The sequence below is a fragment of the Protopterus annectens genome, chromosome 3.part0 (genome assembly GCF_019279795.1).
Source record: "Protopterus annectens isolate FY-2018-M chromosome 3.part0, PAN1.0, whole genome shotgun sequence".
Classification (NCBI taxonomy): Eukaryota; Metazoa; Chordata; order Ceratodontiformes; family Protopteridae; genus Protopterus; species Protopterus annectens.
This window is the reverse complement of record NC_056731.1, coordinates 433,971,483-433,988,374: the sequence shown is the minus strand read 5'-3', so window position 1 is coordinate 433,988,374 and position 16,892 is coordinate 433,971,483.

Genomic DNA, 16,892 nt, shown 5'->3' with positions numbered 1-16,892 from the left:
AGCAAAAATAAATTGCAGCTTTGGAGAAAACAAGTGAAATACCTTGGATGTGTAATATCCAAATATGGCAGAACATTAGATGAGGACAGAAAAGTAGCAATCTTACAAGCACCAAAACCCACAACCAAGAAGGAAATGATGTCCTTCCTGGGTACGACTAATTTTTGTCGAAGCTGGATCCCAAACTATGCTTTGGAATCTGCACCTTTAATTGACCTGATTTTTAAGAAGCCTATGGCAGCACAAAATTTAATACAGTGGACACCAGAAGTAGAATTAACTTTCTGCAAACTCAAACCATTGTTAGCATCATCATTAGTTTTAGGATTACCAAATTATCACAAATGTTTTTTCCAAACTGTAGATTGCAAGCAAGGTTATATGACATCAGTATTGACTCAACAGCATGGGGACAAACAATGCCCCATTGCTTATTATTCATCACAACTGGACCCAGTGGTGCGGTCTCTACCCCACTGTGTACAAGCAGTAGTTGCAGCTGCAATGGCAGTGCAGACTTCAGCCTCAGTAGTGTTATTCCACCCTTTCACATTGAGAGTGCCTCATGCAGTCACAATCATTTTACTGCAAGAAAAAGTAGCATATATTTCCCCTGCTAGGCATCTTTCTTGTATGACTATATTGCTGAGCCAACCTCACATGACAATTGAACAATGTACTACTTTGAATCCATCTACCATGTTCCCAACTCCTGTGGATGGCACACCCCATAACTGCCTACAGGTAATTGAGCAAAAGACACTGCCTAGAAAAGACCTCACAGATGTTCCCTTGGATGATGCTGAGTTGACATATTATGTGGATGGCTCATGCAAAAGGAGTCTTACAGGACAGAACCTAACAGGTTATGCAGTTGTTTCTGATACTGAGATTGTAGAAGTGAAACCTCTGCCACATAACTTATCTGCACAAGCAGCAGAGTTGATTGTCTTGACACGGGCATGTACCTTAGCAAAGGGTAAAAGCGTAAACATTTTTACAGACAGCCAGTATGCTTTTTCTACTGTACATGTTTTTGCACAACAGTGGAAGAATCGAGGAATGGTGACATCTACTGGCAAACCGATTAACCATGCACAGTTTTTTATAGATTTGTTAGATTCTATTCAGTTGCCTCAGAAAGTAGATATTTATAAATGCATAGCTCATACAAAACAACAAGATAGGATTTCAAAAGGCAATGTGAGAGCTGACACAGCTGCAAAGCAAGCAGCCTCAGAAGCATTTCTTTTGAATGAGGAATTACAACCTTCTGAGATTTTAGACTTAGAAATGTTGAAAATAATGCAGACACTTACTACACAAGCTAAAAAACAAAAATGGACAAAACGAGGAGCAATTCTCAAGGAAGGGCTGTACATCTCCAAAGAGGGAAAACCGATATTACCGTCTAATTTATTTAGATATGCAGCTTTGTTGAGCCATGGGCAGAGCCATGTCTCAACAGGGGATGGTACAGTTAGTGAATCGGTATTCGCTATGGGTTTACAAACTACACTAAAAAATTTTGCCTGTCATGTCACACTTGTAATAAACATCATGCACAAGGGGCATTAAAGCCCAAGCAAGGGAGTTTCCCTACACCACCGTATCCATTTCATACTATCTGTATGGATTTCATAGAATTGAGCAAATGTGAAAATAAAAAGTACTGCCTTGTCATTGTGGATATGTTCTCCAAATGGGTGGAGGCCTTTCCGACTAGTAAACCAGATGCAGCCACTGTTGCAAAGACCCTAGTTAAAGAAATTATTCCTAGATTTGGCATACTGGAAAGGATCTACAGTGACAATGGTACACATTTCGTTAACCAAACTATACAACAGTTGAGCCAGTATTTTGGGATTTCTTTAAAACATCACTGTGCATATCACCTCAATCTGCAGGATTAGTAGAGAGGCACAATGGATTTTAAAGAATAAGCTAAAAACTCATGGCTGATACACAGAAGAACTGGGTGTACTGTTTGCCCCTGGCACTGTTGAGCATGAGAACTGTTCCGAATGCAAAAGGACTGACACCTTTCGAAAAGATTTTGGAAGAGCTTATTATATACCTCAGTGGAAACCTCTCATGCCTGCAGACCAGGAAGCAGATTGGACACTTGCAGAGTATATGAGGAGTATGCTGAATAACAAACATCTTTTACAGTTTAATTCTGTTTCAGATAAAGACCAAACCAAACCATCTGAAGTAGCAGTAGCCCCAGGCACTTGGGTCTGGGTGAAGACAATCAAAAAGAAGAATTGGACGACACCAAAGTGGGAAGGTCTGTATCAAGTACTGCTGAGCACGCCCACAGCAGTCAAGATTGCGGACTGTTCATCTTGGATTCATTTGACACACTGTAAACTAGTCAAAAACTTTGAACTTGATAAAACTCTTGCTAACACACAGCAGCAGTAGAATGACAAGACCCAGAGACAATAGAAATGCTGAACGACTTCAGCAGTGTTGCATAATCATCTTAATAACTGCATTAGTGACAATGTTCTTTTTGCTGTGGCTTTTGCTGTGGCCTTTCTTTTCTTCAGCCACACCAGCTAGACTGAACAAACGTGATTCAACACTTATAGACTGGCATCCAAACTTTAACACTTACCAAGCAATCAAATATGTGTATGCTGAGACTTTTAATATTTTGAATTGTTGGATTTGCACAGCTATACCAACAGCATACAGGGGATTATTGATGGCTGCTGTCCCCCTAGGGGTCAATGAGACCTGGAAAAACTTGATTTTTGAGACTACACCTGTAAAATTTAGAGACAAAATTGCATTATTCCTACCTGTTACACAAACAGGAATTGTATGCTTTTTTAAGAATGACACAATTCAAGTAGGTTGGAGCAAATGTAATGTAACAGTTTCTTATAAATGTTATATTAAACCTAAAAATGCTAAAAATACAGAAACGATTTGTGATGCAGATTATGACTCATACTTTGAGTCCTTGCATAAAACTGTCAGTGATATACAACATAATCCTGTTCTTTTAAAGCAACTGTCTATTATAGATAAGAAAATGTTTCATGCAGGGAAGGTGTATATCAATACTAAGGTAGAAAACTGTTATTTCATATGTGGGAAAAAGGCATACAAATGGTTGCCTGAGAATTGGTCTGGCAGTTGTTTTTTGGGTTACCTGGTCCCGGCCATACGACACACTACAGCTTTGCCTCATGGGAGAATTCAAAACGTTAGAGACGTTGCAAAGAAACCTGAAAATCCAATCAAGAAACCTGAGAATCTGATGGGACAGATCGTAGCAGGCTGGAGAAACCATAACTCTGTGAAAGATAAGAGTAAACTAGCACACATGGACTTGAGTGACACTATCATATCCTGGGCTGGCATAGCCCCTGCATATGGTGCAGTTAAATCAATTTGGGAACTGAGAAAGCTATCCAAACTTCTCGAGGTCATGAGCAATGCAACTTTTTCTGCTCTTGAATTAATGACTGATGAACTGAATGCAATGAGAACTGTGGTGCTTCAAAACCGCATGGCTCTTGACTTCACCCTAGCAGTGAGAGGTGGTACATGCGCTTTAATCAAAGACGAGTGTTGTTTGTTTATTCCCAACAATAAACACAAAATCAGCTATCATTTGGAAGTGATTCAGCAAGTTTCAGACATGACCAGGCCAGGCCCGAACTCACTGACGGACTTTTTCCAGAATTTGTTTGGGGGGGTGGGGTTCCATCCTAATGAACATCCTGATTGCCATTTGTGTGGGATTACTTTTGTTAGGAGCATGTATTTGCTGTGGTATTCCCTGCATGAAAAAATTAATCAAAGATTTTATAGATATGTCAGTTTCTGAGACTTTGTATCAAAGTACTGAAATTGAAGAACTGTTGAAAAAGGAAACACTTTCATAAGTCTAAACTGAATGACTCTCTTAGCTGCAAATCCTCAAAGGAAGAGGTTAGGAGATGAAACAAACTGTTTATGCTTTTGAAATAGAATAAAAAGTATTAACAGGGGGGAAATGTTAGAAAAGCATGTATTAACATATGTGTGCAATGCTTATTTTAAATAAGGGAAGATTAACACGTTTTTATTCTATATGCACCATTAGTTCTATTTGAAACTGAAAACATGCTTTTCTGAAATTGTGCTTTCTGACACTGCAAGATGCACTCTGACCTAGTTTGCTAGTACAGCAAAATACATGTTTATGCTTTGGAAATGTACTGGAAAGCAGGTGAATTTCTGCTAGGTCAGGAAATTAAATGGAGAATAATAATAATTTCTGTAGACCCATTCATTATGGACAATAAGCTCTGTTCGTGCTAATGAAAAAGTGCACAAGCTGCAAGAAAGTTAGATACTATAAACAATGAACTGCTTCAGAAATCTGTACTTGCATTGTGCTTGAATTAGCCATAGTACCTAGACTTGTAACATCACATAGCAAGAAAGTTATAATTGACCGGTGGTCGTCAAGGCCATCCTGTTTACTGAAAAATCTTTTTTAAACTTTGAAGAGTCAGCTAGAAATGTGAGAAACATCAGTAAAGTAACAGAATTATGAACTGGTGATCTACTACGTCAGCCGTAGTGGGCAATGTCTTGAAAGAAAGGTATAATAATTGTGACACTTCCTGATTTAGTCAGACAAACTCTGTAACTGCATTTTTTGTCTCCTTGCACAAGAATAAAGATACCTGAACTGAACCTTATGCTTTTGGTCTTTTGAAGTATTTTTCTTTGACAACAGGACTAAAAGCAATTCAAGTGCAGTGCAAGCCAGCACACTTGAGTGTGTAACAGTATTAAAGCAAATACAGTTTAAATAAATGCAATTTATTCAAAATGTATTCTTAACTGAAATCAATTATTGTTTTATTCAACTCTGAACAGTTAAAATGTACCAAAATATACTTGTCAGCTGAGAAGCACACTCAGTCAGAACACATGGAGAGTCTTTTTTTTTAGTAGTGGAAAGGAAGAAAGGAGGAGCAGAAGATAATTCAAGATTAAGAAACGAAGTAAGTTGGCTTTCTCAAATTTTTTTTCTGTGTTAGGTAGAATGAGCTAATGATATTAGACTGGGAGGAGTTCCCAGATCAAATTTGCAGTAGGGGAGGGCAACTGCAAAGCCACCAAGTATAAGAACAAGATACCAATAGGAATGGGGAGTAGGAAACTAATAAGGCAAATATATCAATACAGCACCATACAAATTGAGTTGCAAAAAGTGTACTTATCAGTTTGGAATATCAGATGGGAATAGATTCCAACTCTGCACACAGCCAGGATAATTTAGATCTATCAGCTCTGCACAAATTCACAGAAATGCAATCTGTACTGGAATTACATCACAGAAAATACATCTCAGGCAATGACTAACAGCTAGGATGTGGGCTGGCTCAACAAACCCTCCCCCCAAAACTAGCTTCTGAGCTATCCTGAGAAAAACACAGTGCAGGCAACAAAGGAGAGAAACAATGCACCAAATATATAAATAATAAAGAAAATATATAACTACAGCAAAGTGCAAATTGAGTTACAAAAAGTGTACTTATCATTTTGGAATATCAGATGGGAATAGATTCCAACTCTGCACACAGCCCGGATAATTTAGATTTATCAGCTCTACACAAATTCACAGAAAATGTCAATCCTTTGTAAACTTTCTTTCAATAAAAATAAGTTTATTAAAATTTAAGTAACAATGGCAACATGACATTATTGAAAATATGATCTCCTTTAATATTTAAGTTATTTTAAGGTCTCAAATTGGATTCTGTGTGTACTGTCTGCCACTTGATTACTGTTTAAGCCTCTTTTAGCATTGATATGTGATACAGTTTGTAAATTATAGTTAATATCTAACTTGATTATTATAAATACCTGAGAAGAAAAAAATAATAGTTTATTAAACTGGATATCTTATTCTGTACTGTATTTCATTTCAGTTGTGAAGTTTGTGACACTTATACTAATATTCTAAGTTATGCCATTAGGAATACAATGTAAATGTATTGTATATATCCATCATAACTTATACTGAGTAATAGGGGCAATGTTTTTTATGACAAGGAACTGATAAATGGATTTTTAATGCATCTGTATTAAGCTGTTAAACTAATGATATAGGCATTATTTAATTTACAAATGGATGAAAAGTTTATAGAGTTTTTTTATGAGGTCCTTTATTTCTTGTTTTGCTTTTCTTTCTTGTAATGATGATTTTGTTCTAAAAGAAGCAGAGTGAAATTAGACTTACTTTTGTTGATGGGTGGGAATGTTTGGATAGTTCTACTATTCAAACAAGGAGTAGTAGACTCCACAAGGGCCATGAAGGGTTTTAGAAATATTTATTAATTGTTTTGGGAAATACTTTGTTTCTTTTTGGTGTCTACTACGGTTACTAATATATTTATGGTTATCACTAATTATATGTTTATTAGCAAGCAGTTCCTGATTTGGGAAGTGGTTCAATGTTATCATCATAATTTTAGAATTATGAAAAAATTCTTGTAAATTTGTTAAACTTATTATATGTCATACCTTAAATGCATTTCTATTAATATAAATGGTTTAAAGAATGATTGTAAGAGGGGGAATTTAAATATGTTTTTAAAATTGTTTAATTCTCAGATTTTTTTTTACAGGAGGCACATTTGTAACAGGTAGATATAGACAGACTTAATACTAAATATTACTCACTGTTATCTAGTTCCCACTACAATCAGAAAAAAGAGGGGTGGCTATCTTGCGGAAAATTGTTTTACCTATGCCTAAAATTATTGGCACATATAATGATGACAACGGTATGTTTTTTTCAGTAATAGTAGAAATTAAAAGAAAATTGTTTATCTTTATTGATTTATATTGGATCCCTGGAATAGGACTTGGAACTGTTAGGTATCACTTAGATCAAATTGTCTAAATTTCAAAAGGTAGTAGTATATTGGCAGGAGATTTTAATTGTATATTAAAGGATGATGATACCAATCCTACTAGAAAGAGAAGAATATCTGCCCCAGCCAAGGAATTAATAAAATTTACAGATTTAATTGACATTAAAGATATAAATGAATTATCAGATTCAGAATCACTCATTTTTACTCATTTTTCACATAGACATGGGACACAAGCTAGAACTGACAGGGTATATCAGGAAAATGCAGGGTCGGTCACAAACACCTATCCTATACAGATAGGGTAAAAGCCCTGTCCCTCTACTCCATCTCATGCAGACTGCTCAGAGGTGACCTGCGTCTGGCATACAACGCCATTTCAGACTAAGCCTTGATGGAGTTGCTGCATATCCATAAGACAAACTCCACTCATGCAACCACCACACAAGGCCTTAACCTGGTCTGTGACATTAATAGAACTTGTTGGTAGGATAGATTTATGTACCAAAGACTCCCCCATCTGTGGAATAGACTCCCTCTCCATGTCAAGCAGAGTACCTCTCTAGCCCTCTTTAAAAGGAACTCGGATGTCTGGATGGGAAGTAGAAAATACACCCCTGGGATCCCACCTGTATCCCTGCTGGACAGGGGAAACATGTACTGACTTTGAGGGAACATGTGTGAAATTCTTGGCTAGGCTTATAAGGTCCTCTAGGCCAATAGCCTAGTATCATCATATGAACCACACACACACACACACACACACACACACATATATATATATATATATATATATATATATATATATATATATTCAAGATGAGTTGAAAAATAGATTAGATAATGTTAAAGTAGTATCTTGTCCACTTTCAGACAATAATGTTATAACTTTTGATTTGCTGTTAAAATTTAATAATAATAACCCTATTAATTGGATACCTGCTTATATAACCAGCTTGAAGGATTTTAAATACTTCTTTATAAAAGAAATTCACACCATTATTGGAATTAATAAGACATAAGATATTTCAATACTATATATGGGATGCACTAAAAGCATCTCTATATGGTAGAATTACTAACTAGTATGTTTTAAAGAAAAAACAATGGGATAAAGATTTGACTGAGTTACACTAAAACTAGATAATAAAAAAAATACAAATATGGCAAAAGAAATTAAGAAATTAATAATTTAAATGGTAAATAATTAGAAATTCTAAATCATTAAACTTTGATTAACTTGGAAATTATTAAAATAATAAATTTTTCTGTTAATCCAAAATCTATGCATAAATTAGCTATTAAAACAAAATTATTTAATAAAACTAATTATATTAAGGAATTATATTCCCCTAAGAGCAGAAAAAAAGGTTATTGAAATAGAGGACATCTTGAATAGAATTTAGAAATCACATATTAATCTTTTTATGAACATTCTTATGCTTATTTTCAAATAGTCCCATATACCTCAGAGTCAATTAGGTTTCCAAAGGAACCAAGCAAGGATGTCCTCTATCTTCTCTACTTTTTACTTTAATTATGGAACCATTTCCTAATTTTATAAGATTAAATTCAAATATTAACGGTCTTAAGATAAGCAATATTTCATTATCTAAAATTCAACTGTTTGCTGATGATATTCTGTTGACCCTGCATGAATGTAATAGTTTACTTTTAGCTGCTTTTAGTGCAATGTGAATCTTTCAGAAGAAATCTGGCCTTAGTTTTAATGATAATAAAACAAACCTGTAAATTCCAGTATTAATGGCAGAGATAAAAGATTTACCAAATATATAGTTCAAGATAAAAAAATACTTTGGGATAATCATTACTGACAATATTAATAACATGATATGCTTTAATTATAATAATAGTTTAACCTCTATAAATAATCTTGTAAATAAATGGAATTTTCTTTTGTACTGTGGAAGATTAAAATGATTATTTTACCAACAATTCTATATATTATACAATCAGTATCTCTGTCTCCAACAAGAAATTGTACAAAAGAGTTACATTCTTTAATGTTAAAATTTCTATGGTTTCCCAACAAACCTAGAATAACTTTAAACTATCATATTAGAGATTGGTCTGCTGATGCTATTGGTTTACCAGATTTAGAATTATATTCCCTATCATCAATCATTAAGACAATGCCTGTCTGGTTAAATAATAACTATACTGCTAAATGGAAAGAGTTTCATTGAAATTTTTGGTTAAAATCTAATCATTTTAAGAACTCAAATCATTATTTAATATCAAATAACATTTTTCTCTGGTTGCTAAAATATTATTTTTTCAGATAACAATAATCAAACAATCAACTCTTTTTTATTTTCCCATTATAATGGGTACCCTGAGAATTTGTTTTACAGAAATCCAGTGTATAAAGCATTGATGTTTCTCACCTTTCTAGTATCTTATACCCAATCTGATATTTCCATTTTAAACTTACCAACAGTTGTTACATTTAAAGATAATAATCTGATTTATTGGTTTCAGTTAACGGATAAAGAAAAAACTGCATTCTGTTGATTATATATTAAATACATTTAATTGGACAAAGACATGTGGTTGTATGTACAAAACGGCAGACAATTTGTTGAATATAAAATCAAATTAATGCACCAAGGGTAAGAAATTATGTTCTTAAATTAATGGATCTTTTAACTCTTCTGATGCAGCAGAACATACTTGGGAATGGTCTTTTATATAAATGATATAAAGTGGTAAAAAAAGAAATGAAATACTATAAGAAAACCTACTGGAATTATTTTAAACTCATTAATAACAATTTTCCAAATTAAAAAGATAAAAAAATAATCTTAGTATCATAAAAACAAACAACTTCCTCACTTAAATGGAGATTATTTTCTTGGAAATTCATACATAGATCTTTCTTCACACCACACAGAGTTGAATTAATGTCTAAAAAAAGGTGGTTTGTTGGAGATATAAATTAGAGTTTAAAACAGATTGGCAACACATATTTTTTGATTGTGTTATACGTAAGCCATTTTGAAATAATATTAGTAATATTAATTTTTACATGCTTTATTTAAATGTATTTTATCTGAATCACTAATTCTATTTAACACTCCAATTCCCAATTGTGCCACAAGATTAACATGCTTTTATGGGGCATTTTATCAATTGCAAGGAAAATTATAACCAAGAATTGGAAAGATAAATCTACTCCCACTTTTATTAAATTTTCAAATATTGCAAAGTTTGTCAGTTGGAACTTATTACCATCAAGACAAGCACTACTATAATCACATCTTTTTACAATGTGGAAAAAATTTAAAGAACTGCTAAATAAATAACTGTTAATATTTATATAATAATTAACTATTGAAATATTTGACAATTGTTATTGTTCAGTAGACACTTATAAACAGTTGTTTTGTTGTGTTTTTGAAATTAGTTTTTATCTTCTTTTTTCAGTTTTATATTTTTATTTAAATTAAATGTCACAAATTATTTATTTGTTTAAACGTTAATAAAATATTGTAAAAAAGAAGAGAGAGAGTGGCAGGTAGCCTGGCTATCCATTATGCTCTTTAACATGAATGAGTAAATTAATACAAAATATCCCTGTAAAAGAAATGCAAGGAAAAGAGAATACAGGAAAAGGTCACAGGTCACCCTTAAACACCATAAAAACAAAAAGAAGATGGGCCAGCTGATGTAAAATCAGAGATGAAGAAGTGATAGAAGAGTGGAGTAATATGTAAGAGAAGGTTACCTAAAACATAGCAGGAGCATACTATCCAAACCCAAGCAGATGATGACAACAGGGATTAACCAGCTGACATATAGGAAACTTGACAGACTCTGATTCTGTCAGGTGAGGTAGACATGGCAGTGGAATGTAGTAACTGCATGACTTTAAGTGTGTGGGGGGAGGACATGTCAAATGGTGATATACTAGCTATCTGTTTTTTTTTTCTTTATATGTTCATTGGAAGGAAAGACACTAATGGTTTGGAAGAAGTAGTGACATGAAAAGAAAGAAGACAGAGGTAAACAGTGATGTGTGGTGAAGAAAAGAGCAAGATAAAAGACAAGTGATAAAAAAAGAACAAGAAAAAGAGACAATTGCAGAGACTCTAAGAATGAGGTTAACCTTTCAATTTATTTAAAAGGCAAATGGAACAGGAGCCCTGAGCATGGACACTGGTCCAATGGATGACCAAAGGTTATCTTCATATGGACATTTGTTATGGACAAATGTATAGACTAATCCATTTTTACGTGATCTTTCTATAAAAGAGCAATAGGATGGAGGGGAATAGGATCCACCCTGGGAAAATGGAGGGCACACACATCGTGGACAATTCACTTCATGTAAGGTGTGGTATAGGAACCAGTATGCATGTTCACAGTCCCTTAGTTAATTAGACAGACTAAACGTTTAGCTAAATAGACTTTTAGGTTACATTACTATATGGGTTGGATTCAATAAACCCTTCACAGCTCAATAAAACAGTGAAGCACACATGATAGCTCACTGATTTGTATTCAGTAAGTGGCACTACATGATGTGTAGAGTTGAGCAAACATGGTAAACATTGTGGAATGCTAATTACAGCAAAAGTAGCTGAATTGTATGCTAATCAACCAATCCAAGATGACAAAGCTATTCAACAAGCTATAAAGCAATCATGTGCCCTTTGTGTAGGTTTTTGCCTCAAATTCTACTACACAGTAAGAATGTTAGAGGCTGCTGTTCTGCATGTGTATATGCAACAGGCTCATGTCTATGCCTCTACTGCTGATGATAGACATTGGGAAACAAGGAGAAGGGTGTTTAGAAACTGTTTATCATCTTCATGAGCTGGAAATAGTGGAGCACTACAGGGTAGAGAGATTCCAGGAACTCAGCAACCTCTGTTGTCCTAAACTGAGATCAATAACAAACCGAGTGGAACCAATACCTGTGGAGACCAAGGTATTTGCAGTACTCAGAATTTTAGCTATAGGAACCTTGCAGAGACCAACAGGGGACATGCTGGAGGTGTCACAGGAATCAGCATCCACTATCCTACATCAATTCCTGAATGCTGTGCTACACCGTGCTAGTGACTACATATATTTTTCCTGTACCCCCAAGGACAGAGTTAAAACTATGCAGGAGTTTTACCCTATAGCACACTTCCCTGAAGTCTTGGGTGCCATAGACTTTACACAAATTGAGATCAAAGCACCACCTCAGTAACAGTGAAAGGTCTACATAAACAGAAAGGGCTTCCAATTCATTAACTGCCAGGTCATGTGTAATGCTAAGGGAATCATCCTGAATGTTTTTGCTAGCAATCATGGCAGTTACAATGACTCCCATATCTGGCACAACTCACAGCTGTAAACACACCCACTGAGGAATGTTGTAATGAGGCACACACTCAAACAAGAAATATCATAGAGCATATCTTTGAGCTGCTGAAGTCACAATTTTGGTGCCTAGACACATTGGTGTGGGGGGCGCCTGCAGTAAGATCCTAGTACTTGTGCTAAAATTATCACTGTCTGTGCTACATACACAATACGATCCTGAGAAAACAGTTGCAACAGGAACACCAAGGGGAAAGGGCACACATTCCACCACCACTGGCAAGATCACCACACCCACACACACGTGAGGAGTCAGAGGGATAACCACCAGCTGCTATGGGTGTAGGAAGATGTAGGCATGCACAATATGCCCTTGCCCTGGTCAAGAGGCAATGAATAGCACACAGGCTGACCAACTAAGGGGTACAACTTTCATCCTATGCACATATAAAACCGATGCCAGACAATGCTCATAACCTTTACTTACCATGCAAAGGCTGTATACTGTTAGCATCAGACAGAGTCAGTCCCAAATTACAGCAGCTGTAAATGCAGGACTCTCAAGGTAAGTGCTGAACCTGGAACAGGAAAATAAATGGGTAAGAATGCAAATGAATGGCCGATGCTTGCATACTGTTATTTGAAAACATACCTAAGTAGAATATGTGTGAGTTGTTCAGTACTGACATCAATATGTGACAAGTCTGAGGTATGTTGATAGATTACTACCATTTATCAGCTATCATGCATTAAATATGCACACAGTAAAAAAGCAGTCCAAAGTCTAATTATCCCTTTATTCTCACAAGTGGATCAATAAGCCCGACTGATGTATCAATGATTTAAATATATTAATCGCAACTGTAAAAAGGCTGTAAGAAATCAAAGTTTCAAAATAGCATCAACAATACATATATTAAGCACTCAGTTAGTCATGCACCCTGTGAATCAGAAAAAAATCATATGTATCCCTGAATCCAAAAAATAGAAGCAAGGTGATGGAAAAGTTATCCTCATTTGCACACGGTGGGGTTTGGGTGGCAGGAGGCCAAGGCTGACATAAAAATAGTATATGTGTGTGTGTGTGTGTGTGTGTGTGTGTGTGTGTGTGTGTGTGTGTGTGTGTGTGTGTGAGTAAGAAAGGCAGGCAGAAATTAATCTAATTATTAAATGGCCAACCTGCAAGCCTTATGAATGCCTTATCTATCTGTTATGTGTGTGTGTCTGGAAGAGCACTCAATATGAAATGTGTGTCTGAGTGTCTGCATGAACACAGCAAAGCTCTGGGCTACCTCTACATCCCAGCATGTTCACAGGTGTGAGTCATGTATGACAGAGGTATCAGTTTAGTGTATCATCCAAAACTGTGAGAACTGTCTCTACCAGTAGTTGCACTGGCACATCCATACCCGTGACAGATATGCTGATGCTACCTGAACATGAGTGATGTCTGCTGGATCAGCTCTCCTTGTGACTATGCACAGGTCTTACCATGTCTGGGTGTGGGCACCTCAAACACTGATGGAGCAGTGGAAGTAATGCCACTACAGGAGTGGGATCAAGTATGGCTATGTTGGTTAACAACAGATGTTGGTAGTAACTTGATTAAAGTGTAGCTATCATTTCTAAGTCTTTTGGATTAAGCACTTGGGCTTCAGACCAGTTGTTTTACATTAGGAAGGTTTGTGGCCTGCACTGTGGTGGCAGGACAGGTAGCTTGCATCCTTCTAAGTTGGGAACTGCTGATTGAGAGCTCAGTGTCTGTTATTCTAAAAGTGTATTAGTTCTGGTTTAAGCACTTGGGCTTCAGGCCAGTTATTTTACGTTAAGAAGGATTGCGGTCTGCACTCTTGTGGGAGGAGAGGCTGGACTCTGCCCTTCTGAGCAGGGAATTTCTGGTTAGAGGCTTATAGTGCCTGCATATTCTAACTGTTTCTTACTGAAATTGGTACACCTTGTTTGCTGTAGCATAGACTAGATCCAGGCCTGCTGAATCTAGCTTTATTTGTATGCTTGTTGTTTGTTTATTTCCTGAAACGCTAATTCCACCTAAAACGCGGCCTTTTAGCACTTCTGTGGATCCCTAGTGATATCTGCATTGCTTACTGTACTTATTTCCTTGTTTCACTTGAAAGAAAGTTACTGTTTGTCGTTTTGCATTTAAGTTACCTGTAACACATTGCATTTAAGTTACCTGGCACTTGCTCACTAAAGCAATTATATAAGTCAGCTCTAAAAATTAAAAGCACTACACCCTCACAAACTCCCTTGAGTACCTTGTTCCCCATTGGCCCTCTTTTCAATTATAAAGGAATTCCCAATACTATTCTAGCATGTCCAAAGGTCAGTTGTCAATCTCCTCTCGGTCCAGCTGGTGAATCTGGGAATCTTGAGGCAATGTTACAACTGCCTCATGTACACAGACAACCCTCTCCTCCTCCCAACAAATTCCAACACATGTGAGAGATGCAACCATATAGCCAAACTGGAGGTTAAGCTCTCTCAACTCAGTACTGGCGTAACCAGTCAGGAGGAGAAGGAAACCACACTCACTACAATTCCAGTCTCACATAGACCTACCACGACAACAAACCAAACACATAAACACACAAAAACATACTTGGAGGCTCTAAATAAAAATCTGCCTAAGCAGCAGAGACCTCCAAAGCAGACACCCAAGCAACCGCTACCCCAAAACAAAACACGTACAACACATAGCTCACAAAGCCAGTGTGCCGAACAGTCACAGCCCTTAAGGCTAAACAACACACCTGATACACTTGTAATAGGTGACTCTGTAATCAGGCACACTGGCGTCCCGCTCACCAGGCTGAACAAGGAGAAGGTCACGGTGAGCTGCCTGTCGGATCCGCCACATAACACAAGCACTCAGGTCACTCCAAGGCAAGTACAAATATGACTCAGTCATTGTCCGTGCTGGTGTGAATGACCTGAGACCTGGACTACATGAAAGAGACATAGAGGAGCTCTCTGAGCATGTAGCCCAGGCGGTATGACCCTGACCTTGAGTAGCATCTTACCCTCACCAAGAATGATGCCACAATATGAAGACAAGATGATCAATTTCAACAATTGGCTTAAGTGTTGGTGTCATTCAAAGGGGATCCAATGCCTGTCAGCCTGGGATGACATGAGGGACGGCTTGCACCTGTCACCCCTGGGCTTTCAGATATTGGCAAAGGCTCTTGCTACCCCCATAGTGCCTTTTAGGCAAGGCTCAAAAGACAAACCCACCTCCATAGGTATCACAAGGGATAAGAAACTAAGAGTAATGCTACTCAAAGTCTAAACCTCAAGATGCAAACTCTCCTTAGCATGGAGAACATCGATATCTGTGCAGTAACAGAAACCTGGTTTAAGGCTCGAGAGCACCCCAGCACTACCAGGTTATACCTCATACAAACTTGGACCGAACCACAAAGGAGGGAGTATCAATATTCAAAGATACCCACACCTCCAGGTTGGTGGCACAGCATCTGAGACTATCCATGTGCAACTAACTGTGGGTAAAACTGCCTTCCAGTTTATAGCCTGCTACAGACTACCCTCCCAAACACAGGAACCCCACTTGGCCTTCCTTAGAATACTGGAAAATATGAAGGTCTCTCCAAACACCATTATATTGGGCGACTTCAACTACCCAAACATAGACTGGGAGCATTACTCTAGCTCCAACAAAAGGTTCCTAGAATTTATAAACTCAAATGCTATGGAACAACTTGTTACCACTCCCACAAGAGGGGAAAACATACTGGACCTGATCATCACCAACATGGGGACACTATGCTCCAGACCAGAAGTGTATCCCTCACTGGTAAGATCAGACCATAAACTAATCTCACTGGATATTCACATCCCGACCCCACCCCCTGCCCAGAAAACCACAGTGAAAAACTTCTCTAAAGCAAATTTCACACGCCTCAAAACCGAGGTGAAATCCTTCAAAGGGCCTGTGAAAAATATGGCCCAGACCGTAGAATCCTTTATAAACGCATTCTATGAACACCTTCAGGAATGCATGGATCATGCAATCCCAAATAAAACCAAGACCCAATCCTCCAAAGGCAGGCGTCCTGTCTGGTGGACCCCAGCCATAAACAAACTATACAATAGAAGGAGGAAGCTACTACATGATAGAGCAAAATCCCAAAAAGGGAAGGCATCTCTGATCAGTATTAGCAAAAAACTACGGGCACTCATAAAATCGTCTAAGGCCAGCTTGAGAAAAATTGCACAGGACACTAAGGATAATCACAAGCCTTTCTTTAGTTATGTTAGGAACCTGGGTGGAATTCCCAGATATGCTCAGAATTAGTCCAAAATGACAAAAATACAGGGAGCGCACAGACATTGCGGAGATCCGAGCTGACAGGTTCAGTGCAAACTTCTCCCCTCCCCACCAAAGGGCAAATATCTATCCCAACAGAGTGCTGCCCCTGACATCTCAGATGCTCAGGTAAGAGCTGCCCTCTCCAAAGCAAAAACACAGCATCAATGGGACCAGATGGTGTCCCGGGCTGCCCTACATGAACTCCAAGAAGAGCTAAACCCAAACATAAAACTACTGTTCAATCTTAGCCTTACTACAGGATATGTACCCAAAGAGTGGCGTACAGCAACAGTGGTCCCTCTCCACAAAGG